Raw genomic sequence first — 13,775 nt, 5'->3', positions numbered from 1 at the left:
TCAAGGGCCAGAGTCCCAAACAACAACTTAATAATGGGATCATCTCACAAGAATATACACAGAGGCTAGACAGACTGGGAATACTGTAAATTGTGGCATATAAGACGACCCCATTTTTTCAGCACCAGAAGTCAAATGCTTGGCAGATGCTGATGTATAAGTCAACCACTTGTTTCCATCTACTGAATGCTACAGTGGTTGGCCTCAGTTTTTCACCCTTGTAATGTATGTGTTACTTGCCTTGTACTGTAGGTTGGCAGAAGGAGGCTATTTGGCCCATCGAGTCTGCATCAATTTTCAGACAAAGCCATCTTACCCAGGCCCTATCCCTGTAACCCCACGTATGTACCCCACTAATCCCCCAGCCTACACATCCTGGGACACTAAGGGGCAATTTAGCATGGCCAGTCCATCTAATCTGCACATCTTTGGACTGTGGGAGGAAACTGGAGCACCTGGAGAAAACCCAAGAAGACACGGGTAGAATATGTAAACTCCACATAGACAGTAACCTAAGACCGGAATTGGACCCAGGTCCCTGGAACTGTGAAGCAACAGTGCTAACTACTATGCTATCATGCCACCCCAAGCAGGAACAAGCAGACAATGTAGGTTATGTTGCAAAGAAAATGCGCAGGTGTTTCAGACACGCCCAGCAAGAGCAGTCGACACTTGGCCTGGCGAGTGACGAGAGGAAGTTGGTCCTCCAGTGAAACAGATGAAGTATGAAGGTGCTTTCGTATTAGCTAACTCATCAAATAATTGTGTTGCAACAAGAGAATTTGCTGTTAGTGAAAATCTGCTGTAAGACTGGAAGAAGAAAGAATCTGCTCTGAAGAAGATGCCTGAAACCAAATGTGCCATTAGAACAGGGACCAGCCACTGGCCTAATCTTAAGAGGCATCTATCAGAATGGATTCTCAAACATCTCCAGAATGATTACATTGGTCAGGTTTTTCCCGGAAATCAGCAAAGGCTGATGTCAGAAATGTGGTGTTGAAGCCAGCGACAGCGAAGACGTTTTCTCAGCCATGTATTCTGGGACATTGAAGAAGAACGTCAAGGGATGGGTGCCCAACATATTGCTGGCAGGGTGGTCTCTGATTCACCCACCCCGTCAGCAACTTAGAAACTCAAGGATCTGGATTACCAACTTCAAAGGCCGCCCCATTCCAGGCACTACCTTGGCACACCCAGCCTGAGGGTGCCTGGGCAATGCTAGGGGTATCTGGGCATGAGTCTCTCCCACTGAGCGCTGCACCACTTGAGCTTCCCTGGGAAGGAGGTCTGCTCACTAGGTGCACATCTTCAGAGACCAGCCAGGCTTCACACCTTTCTGCTATCATGCCACCTGGATAGAGGATGATTCTGGTGTGTCCAGGTCTGATAGTGTTACTCATGGGCAGCGGTGGGGGTGAACAACTGTGACATAACACTTGCACTGACATAAAATGCAAACTTGCACTCTTCACGATATTTTCCACTCCCGTTGCCAAACATCCCTGAGACGAATGGGAGCCATTGTCGGTAATGAACATGCACGCCCTTAAGTGAGCCAAATCAATCCCTGAGTCCTACAAAGATTTCAGAACAACAGCTAGTCAGTGAGGCCACTTTATGGAATGGAACAGTCTTGTGTTGTGGCAGAAGATTAAGATCACTCAGAGGCCAGATAGCAACAAGAACATCAGCAAACAATAAGTCACATTGACAGAAGGATGAAAAGTTCATGGATTTCTATATTCCAAAAAGCCACACAATGGACTGGAAAGGTTTAAAAATAGTTCAAATGAAAACCACAGTATATGAGAGGGCAAGATTGATGGTGGTACAGGCCTGCAAGGCAAATGGTTTGAAATTAAAGCCTATGGAAATTTTTTAATATAAACCCATGCTGAGCATCAAGTTTCTGTAGAAACTCCTGTATCCCTGACAACAATTGGTGCAGTTGAAATTATGGATTGGGAAATAGACGTTTCATTGGCCTATGTAAAGCATGTCGCTTACTAGCATGGGACATGTTCTGATTCCATTAATCAATGATATTAAAGGGTGCAAAGAAATGACCACATTGTGGGTTATACTAGCAAGTCCATGGGTAGCAAGTCCATGGGTCAACCTTTGGAAACATGTGTCAACAAACCATTCAAGTATCTTGTTCATACTGAATGTAATAGGCGGATGGTTGACAGACAATAAACCTTCAGAGAGAGTGGAAAAATTTGAGGTTTTTATAGAATCCCTACAGTGCAGAAGGTGGACATTCAGCCCATCAAAACTGCACTGACTCACCAAAACAACACTCCACCCAGGCTGACCCCACCCCCATCCCATCCCTGCAATCCCATACACAACCAGTCCACCTAACCCATACATCTTTGGAGTGTGGGAGGAAACCAGAACTCCCAAAGGAAACCCACGCAGACACAGGGATAATGTGCAAGCTCTGCACAGACAGTGACCCAAGCTGGGAATCGAACCCAGGTCCCTGGTGCTGTATAGCAACAGTGCTAAGCACTGTGCTGCCATGGTCACTTTATTAAATCATGGGACGCTCTTAATGCATCAGATATCATCAGAAGATTCAAAAATGCAGAATATCCACTTCAACGGATATAGGGGAGAAGATGATTTGTTTTACAGTGATGAATCTGACAGCAAAACTGATCCAGAGAATGATCCTTGCCATGATACCATAGCCCAAAGCGGCTCAGAATGAATCTGATGAACCCTCTTCATTGGATGCCAAAGACAATATACTTGATGATTTTAAAAAGCTTTGAATGTAATTAAAGGTATGTTTGTAGAATTAATTAATTCAATAAAACAGGCCATTAATTTAATATGAATTACTAGTGGACGTTTTTCACATTCAAACCAGCCACACCAGCGATTCACATTTTTAATTCCGCTTATAAGTTAGCGCCCTTTTTGGAAGGATTTTTGAGGGATTCAAAAGTTGGCTTATATGCTGTAATTTACAGTACATACACTGGTGCAACAGAGAAAACAGATGTAAAGTGACAGTTTGGGTCAATCAGACTGAGCTCCGCATAGTAATTGAGGGGGGAAATCTCAAAACTGTCATTGGATGCAAGAAACACACTCTTTTCCTGGCAGTCATCTACCCGACCAACCAGCATTCAGTCACTATTGTTTCCTTCTAGATCAGGTGGCTTTGCAGAATTTTATTTATCTTGAAGTTGAGAGTTACTTAGTTTAAGAGGAATTGGCTGTTGTTTGTCAGTGACATATCTAATTTATACACATTTCTCTCATTGAGTAATGAGAAATAATTGGCCAAATTACCAACAAGTAACTTCTTTATATTGGGTCTATGCCTGGTTAAGTTTCTATTTAGGTTCTAAGTGCTGAATTGTTTATACTACTGTTATGGATAAGTGCTCCATGTTGGCACGTAACACCAAAGGAGAAACACTATTCTTTTAAAAGTAATTGGTTTCTGTGACTTAGCCGCATTCTTTGATGTTTTGAACTGTATGGTGCTTGAAATGTTACAACTTCTCACTCCCGAGTGGCTGCTGCTTTATCCCCTTCCTGCATTGAATTCTGGGCCGAATGGCCTTCTTGGGGCCAGCTTGTGCTGTGGAGCTATGTTGTGTAAAAATAATGGCATAAAAATAAGCAAGATGTTTATTGGGATTTTGTTTGCAAGTATACTCCTACACTCCGTTCGTTCTGTTTTGTCCACAATAGAGTTCCCTTTTCACTCATGTCATTTGGCTGATTGTTTCCATTTGTATCTTGAACAATATAATCTGAAGACTCACGTGTGGAATTCCAATCATTTGCTTCAGATAAGAATCAGCTCCTCTGTTTTGTAGTGTAATTGGTGAGATGATTATCAAGTGCTTGAACCTCTTCAAACATCTTGCGAGTTCATTTTAGTATAATGTGTGTGCATCTTCCTGCAAGAACATAAATCAATTTCTTTTACTGTTCTGTTCTGAGAAAAACTGTAAAGTTTGGGAAATTAATTTGTGAAATGGTTGAACCTTAGGGGAGGTAACAAATCTGCCACTTTTAAATCTGCAAGGGGTTTGATCAGTGAAGCTTAACATCATATTGCATCTTTGACTTGGTTTTTGATTTGATTTATTATTGTCGCATGTATTAGGATACAGTGAAAAGTATTGTTTCTTCCATGCTATACAGACAAAGCATACCATTCATAGAGAAGGACAGAGTGCAGAATGCAGTGTTACAGCCATAGCTAGGGTGCAGAGAAAGATCAACTTAATGCGAGGTAGGTCCATTCGACATATCTGTAAGAGATGGATTAGAGCATTGTTAGAGAGTTTAAAAGAGATTGAATAAAGTTTTAGAAACATAGAACGAGAGTAAAAGATAGAATTAGGCGATCTGCTGGGCACAGCTTACAAGAAATCACCTCACTCTGGCGGCATCTTGGGATAATTAATTATTGGGGAAAGTTTGATCAGGTTTGTAAATGCATGCTGATGCACAAAGAAGCTAAAATGAGATTAAATTCCACTCTTCCTTTGTTTCCTCACACAACAGCATCAATTTGCCTGCATAAAGGAGCCTGAGATGTTATTGCAAATGGGGAGGTTGTTCTCTCAATGCACCAGTTCTGTACTCTAGGACAAAACAAATTGGCATTTGAAGATGCAGGGTGAAATATTCGCCGGCTAATTATTTTCAATCTTGTTGCTGGTTTTCTGTTTAATAAACTCATTTTGGATTGCAGCTTGAAAAGGGATGTCATCTGTGCTTGTGGGCTGTGAATTCCTGAAGGTTTTGCTTTGCCATGTTGTTATTTGAAAGTAATAAGTTGGTGTTTTTTCCAAGGGGAAATTTGTTGGCAAACCTGTGCTGGACGAATCGATGGACCATCTGAACAGCTGTATAGAGGTGAAAACAGAACATACTGGAGGTACTGAAGCGCCATCTATTGAGCAAAAAACATTATGGCGAGAGGCTTATAACCTGTGAGCAGAATGGAATAGACGATTTCTGTTTTTAGTTCAGATTTCCAGCATCCACAGTATTTAAACAGTGTTAGTGATTGCCTTTGTGTAGCTTCTGACTCATCCAAACTGCTTCAGTTCCTCTTATATTTCTTCCCAGTAACTATTTTCTATGAGAAACAAAGGAACAGGATTACTTGTGTTGTGACATTCAGTTAGATCATGGCTGAACTGTATGGCCTCAGTTAGCTAGTCCCTTAATCCCTCAATTTTGTATACTCAAGGGAAAGTCAGCATCATTTCGTGCCTCCTGCCCTCATAACTGAATACTTGAAGGCCTGGTGCCAATCTGGTGAATCAGTGCTGCATCCCTTTGAAGGTTCATCTTCAATATCACCTTCCTGATGTCCAGGATGGCATGGTGGCACAGTGGTTAGCACTGCTTCCTCACAGCGCCAGAGACCCGTGTTCAATTTCTGACTTGGGTCACTGTCTGCATGTTTTCTCCATGTCTGCATGGGTTTCCTCTGGGTGCTCTGGTTTCCTCCCACAATCCGAAAGATGTGCTGGTTAGGTGTACTGACAGTGCTAAATTCTCCCTTAGTGTACCCAAACAGGCACCAGAATGTGGCGACAGTAACTTAATGCAGTATTAATGTAAGCATACTTGTGACACTAATAAATAAACTGAACTGAATCTAGTACCAGAATTGAATCCAAAACTTAAAATGAGGTCAAATCAGAGCTTTATATAATTCTAATAGACTTCTACCACTTTGTATTACAGTTCCCACAGGTAAAAGTCAACATTTCATTAGTGTTTTTATTAATTTTTATTCCTACCCAATAGCTCTAGGTGATATCTGTATAAGCAGCCCTTAATCTATTAGTTCATTTATAGTTCCCTCCTTCTTATCATTTAGTGAATGCCCTGACCTATCTATCATTGGTTTAAAATGTACCAAGTCCATCCTTCTCCTTGGGAACTCTCACACAGGCTCTCACAAGTTTGGTATTATTGTTTCTTCACTGTTGCTGGGTTAAAGTCTTGGAAATCCCTCCCTAACAACATGGAGGGAGGGGGGTGGAGGTTTGGTTCTATACCTCATGGACCACAACAGTTCAAGAAGGCAGCTCGCTACCACCACCTCAAGGGTAATCAGGGCTGGACAATAAATGCTGGTTGTGCCAGTAATGCTCATAGCCTGTAACTGGATAGAGAGAAACTGGAAAATTCAGCTTTGTATTAAATAGATAAAACTCCACATTTACTAGACATTGTCAATGGTCTGAAGCCTTTTTTGTGTTTAGAAGCAGATCGGTCATGATGGAAGGCGAGCGCACACGCCAGCTCATTACTAACCAGCAGTCAGTCACAATTCTTCTCAATGGCTAAACCTGTTCAAGTACTGTGGATTGGAAATTCATTTTGTTGTTATCCCTGTTGTTGAGGAGTAGGGGCTGCAGTTTGTGATTTGCCAACGCCAATTTGATTTGAGGTAAGCAGCGCACGAGTGTAGTTTGGCCATAAGCTGTCAATTATCTCTGTGGCATTGTATTGAGGCTGAATTTCATTCAGAACTAACCATGCGTTCCAGATTTTCCGTTTTAAATAAACAGAACCTGTAAAATGGAATGTATGCCAGGATGCTGGGTATCAAATAAGAAGGTTCAGTGACAACAGCTATGTTGACATACCAGGGAAAGATTCGCATGGTATTAATCAGATAGGTGGAGGCCAGGAAGGAAGCTGTGTTTCTATTGCGGTTGGAGGGGGGGGGGGGGGGGTGCATGGTTAGGAAGACTTCATGAATGAACCTCAGAAGAGGGAGCAGGTGCCAAAGGTAGTTTTTGTACAGAATTCCACATTTAGAGCATTGTAGCAGCACCAAAAGAGTCATTCAGGTCATCGAAGAGTATGAATCATAGGATCCCTTCGGTGCAGAAGGAGGCTGTTCGGCCCATCAAGCTTGCAGTCTGTGACAATAATCCCATCCAGGCCCTCTCTCCAGGTCCCCATGTATTTAGATTGCCAATCCCCCTAATTTACACATCCTGGGGCACAAATGGCCAATTTAGCATAACCAACCAATCTAGCATGCACATCTTTGGACTGTGGGAGGAAACCCACACAGACATGGGGAGAGTGTGCAAACTCCATACAGACAGTGACTGGAATCAAACCTGGGCCCTTCAGGGCAGTAGCACTAACCACTGTGCCGTAAATGCATTCACACATAAAATTTCAGACTCATGACAACCTCATCACAAACACAGCAGAAAAGCCTGCCACTCGGTACTCACCTCTAACATCCTTATACTAATGCCCATAGGAAAGGAAATCTGATATCATTACCTAGTCTGACTTACGTGTAAATCCAGACTCACAGCAAAATGGTTATCTTTACTGTCCAGTTCAAGGGCAACTAGGAATGGGCAATAAATGCTGATCAGGGTGCAAAGAGTGGGAATAAATGGGTCATTTTTGAGTTGTCAGGATGTGATGAGTGGTGTGTCACAGGGATCAGTGCTTGGGTTTCAACTATTTACAATCCAAATCAATAACTTATTTGAGGGGACTGAATGCATGGTTGCTAAATTGGATGATAAAGCAGAGATAGGTGGGAGAGTTTGTGAAGAGGTCCTAAGGAGATTGCAAAGGGTTAATGATAGGTTAAGTAAGGGGGGAAAATGTGAACTTGTTCACTTTGGCAAGAAGAATGTTATTTAAATAGAGATTGCAGAACTCTGCAGTACAGAGGGATCTGGGTGTCCTGATATGTGAACCTGGAAAAGTTAGTATGCAGGTACAGTCCATGATTAAGAAGGCAATTAAAATGTTCTCATCATTACAAGGGGGATGGAATATAAAAGTAGGGAGTTTTGTTACAGTTGTACAGGATGTGAGTGATACAACATTTGGAAGACTGTGTATTTTTGCCTTATTTGAGGAAAAATATAGAAAGCAGTGCAGAGAAAGTTCAGTGTACTGATGCCTGGGATGAAAGGTTAGACAGGTTGGGCCTTATCCATTGGCGTTTGGAAGAATAAGAGGTGGCCATATTGAAATAAATAAGAACCTGAGGGGGTGTGACAAGGTGGATGCTGAAAGGATGTTTCCCTTTATGGGGGTGACTGGAACTACAAATAACAAAGAACAAAATCAGCCTGGGAAACAGGCCCTTCGGCCCAACGAGCCCACGCTGCCATCTCAACACCACCTCTCTACCCATGACCCCTATCTAATGTTTTATGGCCATCCAGATTGAGGGAATCTGATTTAGGGACGATTTATTCCTGCCAATCAGCCTAACAGCACATCTTTGGGGTGTGGGAGGAAACCGGAGCACCCGGAGAAAACCCACGCAAGCATGGGGAGAATGTGCAAACTCCCACAGACACCGGCCCAAATCCATGTGCCTGCACAGCAATCAGTGATAGTCACTGAGCTGTCGTCTTCCCCAGTATCATGTCCAGTTTAGGCACACATTAACGACATGAAGCACTAGGCCAATCTCGAACAACCAAGAGCAGCCCCAGTACGACCCATCGTGTGTATGCCCCTCATTGGACACGAGGTGGACCGACTTAAAACCTGTGAATGAAAAGAGAGAAACATTATTATCATACTATACCCATTTACATTTCTAGGGACACCCCAATGCTAATGACCCTTAATTAAAGGTTCCCCTATATCCACCCATCTCCAACTCAGTCATGTGCCTGTCTAAGTTACTCTTAAATGACTCTAGCGTGTTTGCTTCCACCACCTTACTTGGCAGAGCATTCCATACCCCCACTACCCTCTGTGTGAAAAACCTCCCTCTAATATCTGTGTTGTACCTCTCCCCCCTCACCTTAAGTCCATGGCCCCTTGTCCTACGTGACTGTATTATAGGAAATAGCTTACCTCTGTTTACTCTATCTATACCCTTCATAATCTTATATACCTCTATTAGATTCCCCCCTCAGTCGGCGTCTTTCAAGGGAAAAGAGCCCCAATTTCTTCAATCTAGGAAACATAGTTTAAAAATAAGAGATCTCCTGGATTTAAGCTGGAAATGAGAAAAAATTTTTCTCTCAGAAGGTGTTTGTCTTTGGAATTCTCTTCCCCTAAGAGCAGTGGAATTACTGTCTTGAATATTTTTAAGGCTGAGTTAGATCCTTCTTTTGACTGACAAGGGAGTCAAGGAGTATAGGGGGTAAATAGAAAAGTAGAGTTAAGGGCAGATCAGATCAGCCATGATCTTATCAAATAGCAGAGCAGGCTCGAGGGGTAGAATGGCCTACTCCTGCTCCTAATTCACATGTTTCTCATCGTGTTAACAGCATAGCTTGTGTTAGGAGCAGCCCCTGCTCAGTCACCCAATGACTTCCATCTACGTCTATTCCTGGTTCTGGATCTCAGTGCAGTCCTACATGTATGTCTGTCAAAGGTCTTCACTTCCTCCAGCGTTCTTTTCCCTTTATAACTAATTCCAACGCCTAGTTTCTTTTTGCAGTACGCCATTCCTTATTGAGATGGCTGGGTGGAGTCAAGCTCACTCAAAGTTGAGAGTGGCCAGGAATGCTCATTGTGATTCCATCGTATTTTCCCACAAGTAAGATCATTATGACTGGAAAGATGTCACATGGTGACTTGTAGCCAGGCCAATTGAACACTATCTGAGAAGAAATCTAAGGTTGCAGCTATGTGTTTTTATCTGACTTTATGGAACCTTCACATTTTGTACAATATTTAATGGTATATCTGTTCCTTTCCCTCTTACCTGAGAAGATTTACTGACTGTCCTCTTGTTTAAAGGAAGCACTGTGATGAACCATTGTTTTAAGGCAATCATACTGGTCATATTGAGCAGGTACCAAGGCTTAAAGCACTTGAGGAGGAACCATCAAATATCGCTCTCGCTACTGCTCAACTGAGTTTTGCAAAGTAAGCCTTTGTTGTTATTAAAGATCCCAGAACTTTACAATGCACTCGTAGCTAGAGATAAAACAGTTTCTGTTTAGTTACCCAATTGCAGAAGGAAAAATAAGTATCAAGAGAAATGGACATAGAATGAGGAGAAATCAAATGTAATGGAAGTGTTAAGAACTGCCTTCCTCTTGTGAAAATGATCCTTGGCAACTGAGCTAAAAAAAATTCCTCTTCAGTCACATTTCAGAAAAGAAAATCAAACACCCCAGCAGAAACACTAGTCTTGTTCCATGATCTGGTCTCAATGGTGTCCAAAATAAATTAGGAACTGTGCATTAATTGTTCAATGCATTCATGTACAGTACCTCACAGGAGCTTAATCTATTTTCAGTTTAATATTTCATGGAGGCGATATGATGCTAAGCATTTCAGCAAAGATGTTAACACATATCAGTAGGGAGGAATGCACGGTGTAGTTCATACTGACTGGCTGCTTCCATAGGGTTCACATTCAGTTCCACCAGGTTTTAGGAGAAATTGTGTAAAGGGCAAAATTGGAGAAGACAAAAAGATTATTTTACTTTCATTGGTGTGTTTTCAGCACAAGCCACTGCTTCCCTTTCTGTGTTTAATTGTTTGCTTGTACAATCAAGTATACATGGTTTCCCATACATTGGTACATGGTGCATGCCATAATGTGTATGTAGCATGCTAATGACATGTTATTCTGATTGTTACCTTGTGAATGGTGTAAGGAGAACAGATACAAAGCTCATTAACACTAACTGCACCATGTTTAGCAGATGGGTATAAGTATGCTTTAATACTTTGTGGGGCTGGGTATGTTTTAAGCTGTGATTATTGATTTTATTTTTTAAGACTTACTTTTTAACTATGTACTTTTTTGTGTATTTTGCAGTTAACTTTCTATTTTCAATGTTGCCAAATGTGTTGAAAAGAGATCCTCTTTACAAAAATAAGCATTTATAAAAGAAAAAAGTTCCATTTGATTAAAATGTTGGGGAGAAAACGTTGTGCAGCACTCAATGTGATTCTGTGTTGAATTGAATTGTGTTCACGAAATAAACGGGGAAGTTGATGAACCTACCCAGACTCAATAATTCACTAAGGGAGTGCAAACCCTGCTCCTCACCGGACACTAAATGGCTCTGATTGAACCTCAAGTCATGAAAAGAACAGTAGAAATCCCAGGGACTGACAGAGATTTAACTCGCATCAAAAGGAGACATAGAAAATAGGAGCAGGAGGAGGCTGTTCAGCCCTTCGAGCCACCTCTGCCATTTATTATGATCGTGGCTGATCATCCAACTCAGTAGCTAGTCCCACTTGCCCCTACTCCTCCTCTTCGATCACCTTCACCCCACAAGCTATATCTAACTGCTTCTTGAAAACATACAATGTTTTGGCCTCAACAATTTTCTGTGATAATGACCATTCTCTTGGTGAAGAAATTTCTCCTCGTCTCTCTTCTAAATGGTCTACTCTGCAGCCTCAGACTGTGATCCCTGATTCTGAACACCCCCCACCACCATCAGGAACATCCTTCTTGCATCTATCTTGTCTTGCTAGTTAGAATTTTATAGATTTCTGTAAGATTTCCCCCCTTATTCCTCTGAACTCCAGTGATAACAATCCTGACCATCTCAATTTCTCCTCATACATCAGTCCCGCCATTCCAGGAATCAATCTGGAAAACCTTCGCTGCACTCCCTCCATAGCCAGAGCATCCTTCCTCAGATAATGAGACAAAAACCATACACAATATTCCATGTGTGGCCTCACTGAAGCCCTGTATAATTGCAGCAAGACATCCCTGCCCTTGTACTCCAATCTTCTCGCCAAGAAAGCCAACATAAATTTCAAATCAGTAAGAAAGGGAATGCAAGAAACAAACTTTTGAGAGAACACTCAATATTTCTCCCAAGTATTAGAGAGAAAGAAGTTGACCACGGTAATTAGGCCCCATAAGACACAGTCATAGGTGATATTGTGATTGGAGTCATCTTTGGAGAGACAAACAGAGTTAACAGGCTGCATTTTGACTATCAAGGCAGGTAGCTTAAGTCAGGAAACTTCCCAACTCGCTGGACCCACCTCTGTTAAAACATGTCACGAATCACAGAATTCTTGTTCCAGCGGAGCAGGCAGTGGGATAAAGTGGATGACCCACTAAATGAGTGTCGAAGCAAACTAGTTAGAAAGCTTATTTCATTCTCTAGGATGTGGTCTCAGTTATTTTAGAAGATTTTTAGCCCCTTCCATATCTTGTCACCTAGTATCTACCATGGGCAGACTTCAATAGCCTTAAGGAGATGAAAAAACTTCTAAACAGCTATTGTGGCTCTCACTGTGCAGACTTGATATTGAAAAAATCTCCCACTCATGAAAGCATTAATGTTCTTAAATCTCCTCAAATGATTCACCACTTATATTAACAAACCTCTGGTCATATCCTCTCAGCTCTTTAATAATGCCTTTAAGTTGTTCAATCGATCTATAAACTCAGACTTTGAAGTGATTTTAGCTTTTTGAAATGCAGTCATTCACTAAGATTAGCTCTTGGGGAAATGTCAACATGGAAGTCCATTGCAACAGCTTGAACAGATGCTACACAATATATCCTGTCAATCAAAGCTGTCCAACAGAGGATTTATTTAAGTAATTGCTGACAGTTGCATCTTTTTCAAACAGTTTCACTAGTAGATTTTTTTTAAAAACTTAAGATCATGACAATTATGCAGACTTTAATCATGCTGTAAGAGAGTTTACATCTACTCCATCCAACGCATGACTCTGCACTACACCTTAAGTATATCTCAACAGCCAAAATGGAATGTGTTTGAACTGAGCAGTAAGCTCAAATGGCTCTGCTGAGTTTAGGTTTCCCTCCTGTATAATTCACATCCCATCCCACCCACCTCCCTTTTCCCTACTGGCAAAAATGGAACCTGTCCCCCTATTTTTAAAGGTCATCTTAACTCCACAAAAATTCAGTCCAATGTTTCAGGTCTCTGGCCTTCCATCAGTGCCCCATTTTTCTCTTCACAGATGCTGCCTGACCTGATATTGTACTGGACTTCAGCATAAAGAATGAGAACGTACCAGCGATACAAGAAAAAACAAATCATAAACGAAGGAACTAACAAAATTCAGTATGACTTTTAAAAAAATGGTGATGTAGAAACTAATGAGATTAGGAATAGACAAATAGACTCCAAAATATTCATAGAAGGAGGTGTGAAAATCACAGATGCTTCAGGTGTGATCGTTTCGATCAAAGTTCTCTAGATTCAGCAATTATCCCCTGGGAAAATGATGAAAGTCATTCAATTGTCTAAAAATTTGAGGGAAGATATGCTAGGAAGTCACAGGTCTATTAATCCAATGTCTTGTTGTAAGGAAGTTGCTAGAATCTATTATTAGAAACAGAATAACAGAGCATTTGTACAAACGAGTTGACCAGCAAGAGAGCCAGCATAGATTTGTAAAAGCTTAGTTACATCTAATGAACCTAGCTGTGTTTTTGAGGCGGTGACTAACATTGCAGAGTGTAAGGACGTCTAGAACGATGGTTCTGAAGTTCTATTGGTTTGCGAATAGATCAATAATCAGTAATGATTTGCGCTGGCCATCAGGTGGGGAAAGAATTGTTGTGGGCAGATGTTGTGGGGTCAAACCCAGTAATTAAATTAATTAAAACACATGGAAATCTGGTTCATGCTCAGAAAGATTACATCACTAGTGGTGCCAGGGTTTCCGGGACAGGGTGGGGGAGCAGGAAAGATTTCAAAGTGAGATCTCACTGGCGCACATCTGTTTTTGGCCGCTCCCAAGATTTAACGGGCTTTACGGGATTTGTGCCTGTGGCTAACGAGGCTGCTAGG

At 41.6% G+C, this 13,775-nt stretch overlaps 1 protein-coding gene across 6 annotated transcripts in view; it reads left to right on the top strand.

Moving 5' to 3' along the window:
• The window catches only part of LOC145346490 (neurocalcin-delta), a 268,140-nt gene extending 257,167 nt beyond the window's left edge, over positions 1-10,973 (top strand). For 4 of the 6 annotated variants that reach the window (XM_080193813.1, XM_080193815.1, XM_080193818.1 and 1 more), the window contains 2 exons: positions 4,834-4,955; positions 9,757-10,973. The gene's annotated coding sequence lies outside the window, so the exon portion shown is untranslated. Of the gene's footprint in view, positions 1-4,833; positions 5,582-9,756 lie in introns of those variants that run through there. The other 2 variants (XM_080193816.1, XM_080193819.1) reach the window with 2 other exon arrangements.
• Positions 10,974-13,775: the final 2,802 nt, after the last annotated feature.

Source organism: Carcharhinus amblyrhynchos, chromosome 8 (assembly GCF_965287045.1).
Source record: "Carcharhinus amblyrhynchos chromosome 8, sCarAmb.v2.hapA, whole genome shotgun sequence".
In the NCBI taxonomy this organism is placed as follows: domain Eukaryota; kingdom Metazoa; phylum Chordata; class Chondrichthyes; order Carcharhiniformes; family Carcharhinidae; genus Carcharhinus; species Carcharhinus amblyrhynchos.
This window is presented reverse-complemented; position numbering and strand designations above follow the sequence as displayed.